At 34.8% G+C, this 10,692-nt stretch overlaps 1 protein-coding gene, 1 long non-coding RNA gene and 1 other non-coding gene across 8 annotated transcripts in view; 2 read left to right on the forward strand and 1 right to left on the reverse strand.

The window, feature by feature from the left end:
• LOC103910797 (uncharacterized) overlaps positions 1-10,692 on the reverse strand; it is a 1,018,570-nt gene that overhangs the window by 429,343 nt on the left and 578,535 nt on the right. The gene's annotated exons all lie outside the window — the stretch shown is intronic.
• On the forward strand, positions 1,194-1,266 carry trnak-uuu (transfer RNA lysine (anticodon UUU)). Its single transcript has one exon. It is a non-coding gene; the product is annotated as a tRNA-Lys (tRNA).
• LOC137491303 (uncharacterized) lies at positions 5,791-9,170 on the forward strand. Of its 2 annotated transcripts, none has more exons than XR_011011267.2 (5): positions 5,791-5,845; positions 7,088-7,193; positions 7,317-7,387; positions 8,689-8,873; positions 9,034-9,170. It is a non-coding gene; the product is annotated as an uncharacterized lncRNA (long non-coding RNA). The 2 variants fall into 2 exon arrangements; XR_012402728.1 differs by having other exon boundaries at positions 7,317-7,383.

Consider the following 10,692-nt stretch of genomic DNA (forward strand, 5'->3'; position numbering starts at 1 on the left):
ACAACAGACAATCACATCAACTGCATTATTGCTGCCGCTGCACCGATCCATCTTTTAATCTCACATTCCATTCCTCATAAAAAAGGACTCCCCTTCAAACAAGATGGCCACCTTTTTCCAGTCAAATTCTGACTTAGAGGAGCTGTTTCTTTCCCTGCCATGTCACACTCAGCAGCAAACTGTCCCACTGCATGCTGAAGGTTATTATTAAAATGATTTATACTTTTGAGATCAGCCTCGAAAATAACACATTTACAAAATGAAATGAATAAGTTATGTTTTATAAACAAATTTCGGTAGGAGCATGATTAGTGTTTGACGAGGCTAATTCATCGCACACACAATCATTCTATTATCCAATCAGCTCAAGAGCAAACCCCTATAAATAGTCAAACGCGACATACCTCTGTTTTCTCTCGACTTCAGCGTTGGCACATGTTGGAGAAAAGGAATTTATTTTTATTATTGGTTTTATTATTTTTTATTAGAAAAATGTTTAGACTAACAACAGATTAATCAATCTTTCTCTTTTGTATTATAAAACATCTTGACCAGACAAACTTCCTCTTTTTTACTGTGCTGCATACTTTTTAGAAGAACTGCTGACAAGTGGAAAAGCAGAATAAGAATAAATTGAGGGTGGGGGCCTTTGTTCCAGAACTATAGTCTAGACATGTCACAAGTTGTCCTGATGCTTGTTGAAGTTGTAAAATATATTAATTATGCACGTACTTGTTCAGTTTTGGTATGTAGAGAAAGGTTACAGAAAGAGGAAGTAATGTCCAGGGGTTGCAAAGAGCCAAGGGACTGCAGAATGGCTGATAAGTGACGATAAACCAAAACTCCACCTGTTAAGATCAGTTGTGTATATATGCTGGAGTCAGGAAATGTATGTTAGTTGCGAACATCTTGAATGTAATTCTTGTATTGCATTGGGGTAACGTAACCTAGAGCTCTGTCATCGAATTATTCATTTGTATCTAATAAATGACTAATATTTTTAGCATTGAAGAAAACCCTCTCCAGACCTTTTCTTATTGAACACGCATGGAACTGGCAAGATATTCCAACAGTAGAGCATGAGACTCTTAATCTCAGAGTTCTGGGTTCGAGCCCCACGTTGGGTGTTTCTGTTACTTTTCTCTCTCTCAGCAAACTTAACAGTCTCTAGCTCTTGAAAAAGCTTCACATCAGCCTGGCTAGCTCAGTCAGTAGAGCATGAGACTTTTAATCTCAGGGTCGTGGGTTCGAGTCCCATGTTGGGCGTTTCTGTTACTTTTCTCTCTCTCAGCAAACTTACATTAGGGTTCATATAGCAGACCTTTTGAGACAAAGTTTCGCCTTTCTACCACTGTAGGTGACCTTTCCCTAAATCTCTGTGGCGCAATAGGTTAGCGTGTTTGGCTGTTAACTGAAAGGTTGGTGGTTCAAGCCCCCCCAGGGACGAATTTTGCAGTTTGCTGCCTTGCAACTGCTAACACGTGCACTGGTTATATATTCTGGGCCACATTCTGTCCAGCGTTACAAGATGAAATTAGGATTTAGCAGAAGATTGTCACGGGTAGGGAAGGTATTACTGTAAACAGTGTCTAGCTCTTGAAATGGCTCCTCATCAGCTTGGCTAGTTCAGTCGGTAAAGCATGAGACCCTTAATCTCAGGGTCGTGAGTTCGAGCCCCACATTGGGCATTTCTGTTGCCTCTCTCTCTCTCTCAGCAAACTTTCATTAGGGTTCATATAGCAGACCTTTTGAAACAAAGTTCCGCCTTTCTACCACTGTAGGTGACCTTTTACTAAGTCTTTGTGGTGCAATCGGTTAGCGTGTTCGGCTGTTAACTGAAAGGTTGGTGGTTCAAGCCCACTCAGGGACGAATGAGGCATTTTGCTGCCTTGCAACTGCTAACACGTGCACTGGGCATATATCCAGGGCCACATTCTGTCCAGCGTTACAAGATGAAATCAGGATTTAGCCGAAGATTTTCACGGCTAGGGAAGGTATTACTGCAAACGGTGTCTAACTCTTCAAGTGGCTACTTATCAGCTAGGCTAGCTCAGTCGGAAGAGCATGAGACTCTTAATCTTAAGGTCGTGGGTTAGATCCCCACGTTGGGCATTTCTGTTGCCTCTCTCTCTCAGCAAACTTTCATAAGGGTTCATATAGCAGACCTTTTGAAACAAAGTTTCGCCTTTCTACTACGGCTAACACTTGCACTGGACATAGATCCTGGGCCTAATTCTGTCCAGCGTTACAAGATGAAATCAGGATTTAGCCGAAGATTGTCACGGGTAGGGAAGGTATTACTGTAAACGGTGTCTTTCTCTTCAAATGGCGCCTTATCAGCTAGGCTAGCTCAGTCGGAAGAGCATGAGACTCTTAATCTTAAGGTCGTGGGTTAGATCCCCATGTTGGGCATTTCTGTTGCCTCTCTCTAACAGCAAACCTTCATAAGGGTTCATATAGCAGACCTTTTGAGACAAAGTTCCGCCTTTCTACCACTGTAGGTGACCTTTTACTAAGTCTCTGTGGCGCAATAGGTTAGCGCGTTAGGCTGTTAACAGAAAGGTTGGTTGTTCAAGCCCACCCAGGGACAAATTAGGCATTTTGCTGCCTTGCAACTGCTAACACATGCACTGGGCATATATCCTGGGCCACATTCTGTCCAGCGTTACAAGATGAAATCAGGATTTAGCAGAAGATTGTCACGGGTAGGGAAGGTATTACTGAAAACAGTGTCTAGCTCTTGAAAGAGCTTCTCATCAGCCCGGCTAGCTCAGTCGCTAGAGCATGAGACTCTTACATTCACATTTACATTTAGTCGTTTAGCAGAAGCTTTTATCCAAAGCGACTTACAAATGAGGACAAGGAAGCAGAGGTGTGGACTCGAGTCATGTGACTTGGACTCGAGTCAGACTCAAGTCATGAATTTGATGACTTCAGACTCGACTTGACAAAATATAAAAAGACTTGCAACTCGACTTGGACTTGAACATAAATGACTCGGACTTTCACTTGGACTTGCGCCTATTGACTTGTAAAGACTTGCTACTTTCTATAAAAAGCCCAAAATAAAAAGCCCAAAAATAAAAAGTATGTTGACACAGAAAGCTCTATCTCTGCGTGTGTGTGCGTGTGTGACAGAGAGCATGCACGCATACTTTCGACCACTAGCGCTTTGTGGCGCACTTCCGTGTTTTTGCACCAGCGGGAAATTTGAAGATGCCATTTTCATTCTGACTCAGAGAGTAAAATAAACACATCCGCGATCTGCTCCTTTTGTTTTATTCAGCGGATTTACAACATCTGTCAAAGGTAAGAGACTTTACTACTCGCAATGTGTTACTGTTGTGCAAAAGCATTGTTTTACTGTTGTGTATGAGTCAATGAACTTCAGTTTTTTTTAAACCAAATTTACCCTCTCGTGATTTATATCATATAATTATGAATGAACATGGCTGTAATTTATGTTTTTGCACTTGGTCGTTTGTGTCAATGCGCATATTATGTTTTATCTTTGTGTTTTGCCCATCCTCTGACAGTATTTTCTAAGTATTTAATTAGTAGTAACATTAATTACATGCCATAACAACTAGATATATAATTTATTTTTAAAGCTCTTAAAACTGTAAAAAAAAAATTTTTTTTTGTTTTTTTTTTTGGTGACATTTTGCAATAAGGTTTCTTTAGTTAATCTATGTACTAACATGAACTAATAATGAACTATACTTTTAAACCTTTATTAATTATAGTTTAACATTTACTATTGCATTATTACAATTTAAAGTTATGCTTGTTAACATTAATGTTAAGGCACTGTGAGTTAACAAGAATTAACCAATAATTTTATTTCCATTAATTAAAGCAGTGGTTCTCAAACTTTTTTCACCAAGTACCACCTTAGAAAAAAATGGTCTCTCCAAGTACCACCTTACGACGCTATTTTTTAACCAGTATTAAAAAATAGCGTCGTAAGCCTAATTAAGCAGCTACAGGTGTGCACAGTTTTAAAACGATGCAGATTAAATCCTATTATTAAGAATATGTATTATTGTCAGTCACTTTAAACATTTGAAATAGTCTGAACATTAACTGTGCTTGCAGATAAAAAAAAAAGTTTTAGTTAAAATGTGCTTTTAAAAGTTCTTAAAAAGTAAAAAGAAAACTGCTGTACTTAAATCTAAAGTATTCATAGTAGCCTATTCATCAAAAGCTGGAAATGCTGCTTGGACCTTATAAATATAGGCTATATGTCATATTCCTACACTTTTAGACAAATCTTGAAATAAATGTTAAATGTACATGACAGGGTTCATACAGGCACAGCCTAATGAAAGTCAATTCCAGCACCTATTTTTTTTTCAAGACTGACATGCTATGTATTGAAGACCTGAAATGTATTCTCAGCAACCCATAAAACATTGCATACGAATAGATACAAATAAAAACCATTAATAATAATATTTATTAATCATATATTAATAATAAAATAAACCTGCACTAAGTGCTTGTGAAATCTTTTTTGTACTCAAGTAAAAATACTATCACACTGCTAAAATAACAAAAATTTAAGTAAATAATACTAATATTAGGTAAAAGTACAAATTACTCTTTTAAAAAGTACTAGTTGGTTACTTTTGAAAAAAAATCTGATTTTCATTATGAAATCACTTTTTTTTTTAAGTGTAAACCTAATTTAATAGTTTAATTGCTTACATCCCAAAGCTACATGTATAATTTGCACTAACAAAGGAAGTATAGTCAATTTTTCCTTTCATGACAATTAATCTTTTTCAATAGCACTGGTAAAACTACCAAATAATCTTTAAGGCCATAGAGACACTTTTTGCCCATTTTTAAAAATATATATTTTTAAGCTTTAAAAGGTTAAATTAAAGTATATGGTAAAAATATTTAAATTTAGCGTTTTATTTACATATTTTACACTATTTTCTTTACAATATGGCAAATTTGTTTCTTAAATAGCTGTACATCACATGTAGATTTTATTTTACACTTGATCTTAATCTAAAATAGAAACGTAAAAAAATACAAGTACACTGTCAGTAAAAAAATAAAACAAATGACTTCATTTTACTTGAGGTATTTGAAATATGACGACACTACATTTATCAAAGCAGTGCTTTAAGAGCCTTATTGTAAATTGTGATAAATAAACAATAAGTAGGCTAACAATGCCCAGATAGCAGGCAGTAATCGGCCCGAGCTCGGCTGCCCTCCGGCGCCTCCGGCTCCGACTCGGCATCGGCGAGTGTTATCCGGGCCGAGTGCGGCCCGCAGCTCGCTCGCGCACATGCGGTTGTGATGCGGCTGTAAAGGACTGGCCCGATTCCGATCAACCATATCCGGCCCGAATCTGTCTGTAGAGTCCTGGCCGCCTCTGGCAAGGACTCGGCTGATGGCAACCGATTAAGTTCTTATTTTATCTAGTAATCTGTTAGCTCCACGTTTAATGCTAATTTGAGAAAATATTAATGGTACGATAGCAAAAAAAAAAAAAAAAAAAAAGAATATTTTGTGTGGATGGTCGCTATGTTTAGACGCAAACAAAACAGTATTATTTATAAATAGATTATACATGTCATCTAGAGAAAAACTATGTAAAATTCGCTTATTTTTGAGATAGCACGCTCCTGTGCTGACTTTTTTTTTTTTAAAGCAGAAGTTGGTTTCATAATAAACACATGCGTTACTAAACTCCTTATCCAAACTCCATCCAGACGGTGGCGGTAATGCTCCAAAAAGCTTGTTGTCAACCACCATGGCACGAAGATCACAAGAAGAAAAAGTTTGGTTTTTCAAAGGTTTCACGTGGGTTCCGGTCAGAAAGGTAAGCTTTTTACTGCTTGTGTACTGTATAATTAGCGAATTTAGAGCTTAAAACATTTCCACGGTGTTTGGTTGTAACAGCGTTTAGTAATTTAAAACAGTTTGATACGAAATGTAACTTGCTTTAAGAAACACGACTGGAGCTAATGTATGCTAACGCTAACAGTTACAAACACGTCTGAAAGTTCCTGTCCCTAACACAATGTTAGATTGTAACGTGTGTAGTAACTGAAAACTATTTTAATTATTTTAAAGAAACATGAAACGAATTTGTGTGTATGCTAACTTTGTGTTAAAGAAAGTTTCTGTAGACGAATCCATTAACTAACTTGGCAAAACGTGTTTTTTTCCTGATTTAACATTATAAAGTACCGTGGATGTTGAAAAAAAATCATTGTACAGGCGTATACTTATCCAACAGTATTAATTCTGTGATTATGTGTAAATAAAAACTAATCGTTTTGGATTAATAAAATATTATTGTTTATCTTGTTTATGCAGTTAGTCACGAAAAGTGATCGAAACTCGACTGTTTACTATTCTCTTTAAATTATCCAAGAGAAATATATTACTATGCACTTTAATTCATATGTGTTAGCCTATGTGAATCAATTATATCTTTTGCTCAAGCTGTAATGGTCAGTTAATGTAAAACTGAACATCTTAAAGCAGATTTTGATGTTTTTTTTATGTTATTGACAGTGATAAATTCTGATTTAAATGAATGGGTAACAATATTTGTTGGTTAAGTCTTGTTGTTCTTGTTTAACAAAGGTTAGTGAGATCATTTTGCAGAACATCACGACCAAAGAAGTCAATGGCACACTCTTTTGAACGTGAATAGGCATGTTATAGTTGTGTGCTAAAAGTCCATTATAAGCTGTAAACTGCTGATACATTTTCAACATAGATTGAGCTTTTCAGACTTTACATTACTAATTGCTTCACAAACAGCTGAAATGGTTTATTGTTATTGGCTATCATCATCATCAAACATTTTTCACAATGGTAGGTTAATCTTCATGGGTACAGAATAATGCATGTGCTTGACCATCTTACAAATCTATGTCTCAGATTCATAAGGCTGTCACTCTGCATGAATCTCCGAATAAATCTTGTGCAACCTTCTGTGTACTGATTATTTACACTATAGGTATTATATGCATTAATTAACTTTGATAGTATTTCAGGATTTGAACTTTTCTTTACGGGAGGTTAACAACAATGTGATATTTCATTATAGATGCATATGAGGAAGCTCGACTCAAACATCCACACGCAACTGTGATTTCTGACTGGTAGACAGATGAGGATGATGATCGCCTGTCATACATCTAAAGACAGAACAGGTTTGTTTGCAATTATTTTAAACACATACTGTCAACATTATGTCATTGATCTATTACAACCTGTGAGTTTTCCCTGGCACTATACTAAAGTGATGTTTTGATTTGTAAATGTATCTGATCAAGGGACAGTATAGACACATCTATACCGTGATGAAGAAAAATTACTTGGAACAAAGAGGCTGGATAAAAGGCAGGTATGAAGATTTCAGAAATCAATGCAGCACCACAAGTACCATCACCATCAATGACTATGGCAGAAATCTTAAGACCACCATCAAGATGCACAGATACTGTACATTCCAGTACACCAGGCGTGTCCAAACTACGGCCCGCGAGGCTTTTTATAAATATCAATAGAATCTGGCCCGCTATACAAAAATGAACATAATTCAATAAATAACCACCGGGTGTCACTATTACATGCATTCAATTAAGCAGCAGTTCTTGTTATGATCTATATATCTATATATCTATCTGTCTATCTGTCTGTCTGTCTGTCTGTCTATCTACACACAGTTGAAGTCTGAATTATTAGCCCCTCATTGATTTATTTCTTCTTTTTTAAATATTTCCCAAATGATGTTTAACAGAGCAAGAACATTTTTACAGTATGTCTGATAATATTTTTTCTTTTGGAGAAAGACTTATGTTTTATTTCGGCTAGAATAAAAAGCGGTTTAAATTTTTTTATGAACCATTTTAAGGTCAAAATTATTAGCCCCTTAAGTCTTCAGAACAAACCATTGTTATAAAATAACTTGCCTAATTACCTTAACTTGACTAGTTAACTTGATTAACCTAGTTAAGCCTTTAAATGTCACTTTAAGCTGTATAGAAGTGTCTTAAAAATATCTAGTCAAATATTATTTACTGTCATCATGGCAAAGATAAAATAAATCAGTTATTAGAAATGAGTTACTAAAACTAATATGTTTAGACATGTGTGGGAAAAAATGTTTAACTCTCCGTTAAACAGAAATTGGGGAAAAAATAAACAGTGGCTAATAATTTAGGGGGGCTAACAATTCTGACTTCAACTGTATGTATATATATATATATATATATATATATATGTATGTGTATATATATATATATATATATATATATATATATATATATATATATATATATATATATATATATATATATATATATATATATATATACACACACACACACACACACTGTCTGTGTGATGTATGTAAAATTTGGCCCGCGACAACGTTTGTTTTTTTGCATCTGGCCCTCGGTACACCTATGAACATTTACAGTCTTTGTTCTAGTGCAGTTTGAGATCAAGACAGAACTTATTGCATCTCGTGATGTCTTTGTAAGAATTGAAGACATCACTAAATTTGTTAAGGTTTAATGCAGCTAGAAAGTAAAGATCAACTAGAGAATATCAGCAGTGTCTAACCCACTGTTGTATTTACAGAGGTTGTATGAGAATAAGCTACAGGTTGATTTATACTAATCTGTTATTTTTCTTTTTTAGCACGACTGACTGAAGTTTTAAAATCATGCAACGTCATAAAGCAGCAGCTGGGCCTGATTCTCACAAAACCAAAACAGACGTGATGAAATTCCAGATGTAAACACATTTGACCTTCCTTTGGCCAATTTGATTTGGAAAAGCTTGAAAATCAACTAAAGGAGCAGCCCGAACAAATGAAGAAACTGGTAAGTTCAAGCTCTTGCTAATTTCAAAGTGTTTTAAGTTTATTTGTTTTTTTTGATAGTTTTTTTACTTCGTAGGTAGCCTACTTTTTTCCTAATTTTTTCTTTTTTTTTACATTAGTACTTGTTCACTACTAATTATCTGTTTATCTTTTAATCACAGATGGAGTGAGGACAAATGTCCATACCACGCCACTGATAAAGAAGTGGAAAAATGCATTACAAGGTAGCTACAACTTGCCCCTGACAGGGATGGAGGAAGAAAGAAGAGAAAGCTAATGTGTCAAATGTCTACATCACTATTTTGTTTTATTTTTTAAACAACATTTTAAGTGTATTAGGATGTTCCCTGATACTTGAACAATTTGTTTCTTTCATTTGCATTTATATATATATATATATATATATATATATATATATATATATATATATATATATATATATATATATATATGTATATGTATATATATGTGTGTGTGTGTGTATATATGTATGGTATGTGTATGTATGTGTGCGCGCCAAATTCTGAAGAAACATCTTGATACATTTTTAATAAACGTAATACAAATAAAGTTATAAATATAAAATTGCACAAGACGTGTATATATATGAAATGTATAATCATCTCACTCATGTCTTGCTGTTTGTGCAATTGATTTTGTTCAAGTTTATTTAAAAAAAAAGTTTGACTTTATACTTCTGCAATTATATATATATATATATATATATATATATATATATATATATATATATATATATATATATATTTGTTTGTTTATTATTATTTTAATGTTTTATTAAAAAATGTTTCAAGATGTTTCTTCAGAATTCTGCAGTACTTTTTACAAGTTTGACTTGGATATTTTACGGATTGTCATTGGTATTTTTAAGATGTTTCTTGCTATATCTTAAATTGGTTTCTATATTTGGGTTTATATAAAATTTAGCTGTTTTTTACATATTTTTAATTGAAGTCTGTTGGGAAAACAGGGTTGTTTTAAAAAAAACATCTGTGTTTGTGTGTAATTTTTAGATTTTTTGTTTAAATCTTTCTGTGTCTTTATTGTGTTGTTTATTGTTGTTTTTATATTGATATTCTTGTGCACTACAAAATTATTTATAAAATTTAGTACTATTTTTTTCATGCAATTAATAAACGTTTAACATTTATTTATTTTGTCATTTGTCTGATTATTTTCGTTACAGAATATGTATGCAGTTTGCACTTTATTCAAAGGTTAAACGCAGTGCTTACACTTTGTGTTTACATTATAGCCTGTGTTTGCTGTTATATAAATTCAAATGGTTGTAATACCATATATCAAGTACCAATGTAATACCAAAAGGTTTTATAAGGTGTATAAATACGGAGTCGCGCCAGCTCCGGGCCGCAGCGCACATTACCCTCGCGCCGATTCCGGCGCGGATGCGCAGCTTCGGCTCGCTTACGGCCGCCGCATCTGGCCCGCTTGATTCGGGCCGGAATCGGGCAGTGAGTCCACAGGCATCCGGCCCGAGTCCGGCAGCCGAAGTTGGGCCGAGGGGTTAGTCTCCGGCAGGCGACAATCTTGCCGGAACTGGCCCGAGTGTATTTTGCTATCTGGGTTAATAGATATATTATATGAGAGACTTGCTTTGTTTACCTAATAAAGTGAATCTATTTGGATTTGCATTGTAAACATAAAATAAAAGTAAAAAAAGGTATTATTTTTATTTCCCATATTAAGGTTCTAGTTGGATACTCCCAAAAACATTCTGCAGAAATCCGCAGATGTCTACCCAAATTTTCAGCAGAAATAACAAAAAACATCTACAGATTCCG

The sequence above is a fragment of the Danio rerio genome, chromosome 4 (genome assembly GCF_049306965.1).
Source record: "Danio rerio strain Tuebingen ecotype United States chromosome 4, GRCz12tu, whole genome shotgun sequence".
NCBI classification, from domain to species: Eukaryota; Metazoa; Chordata; class Actinopteri; order Cypriniformes; family Danionidae; genus Danio; species Danio rerio.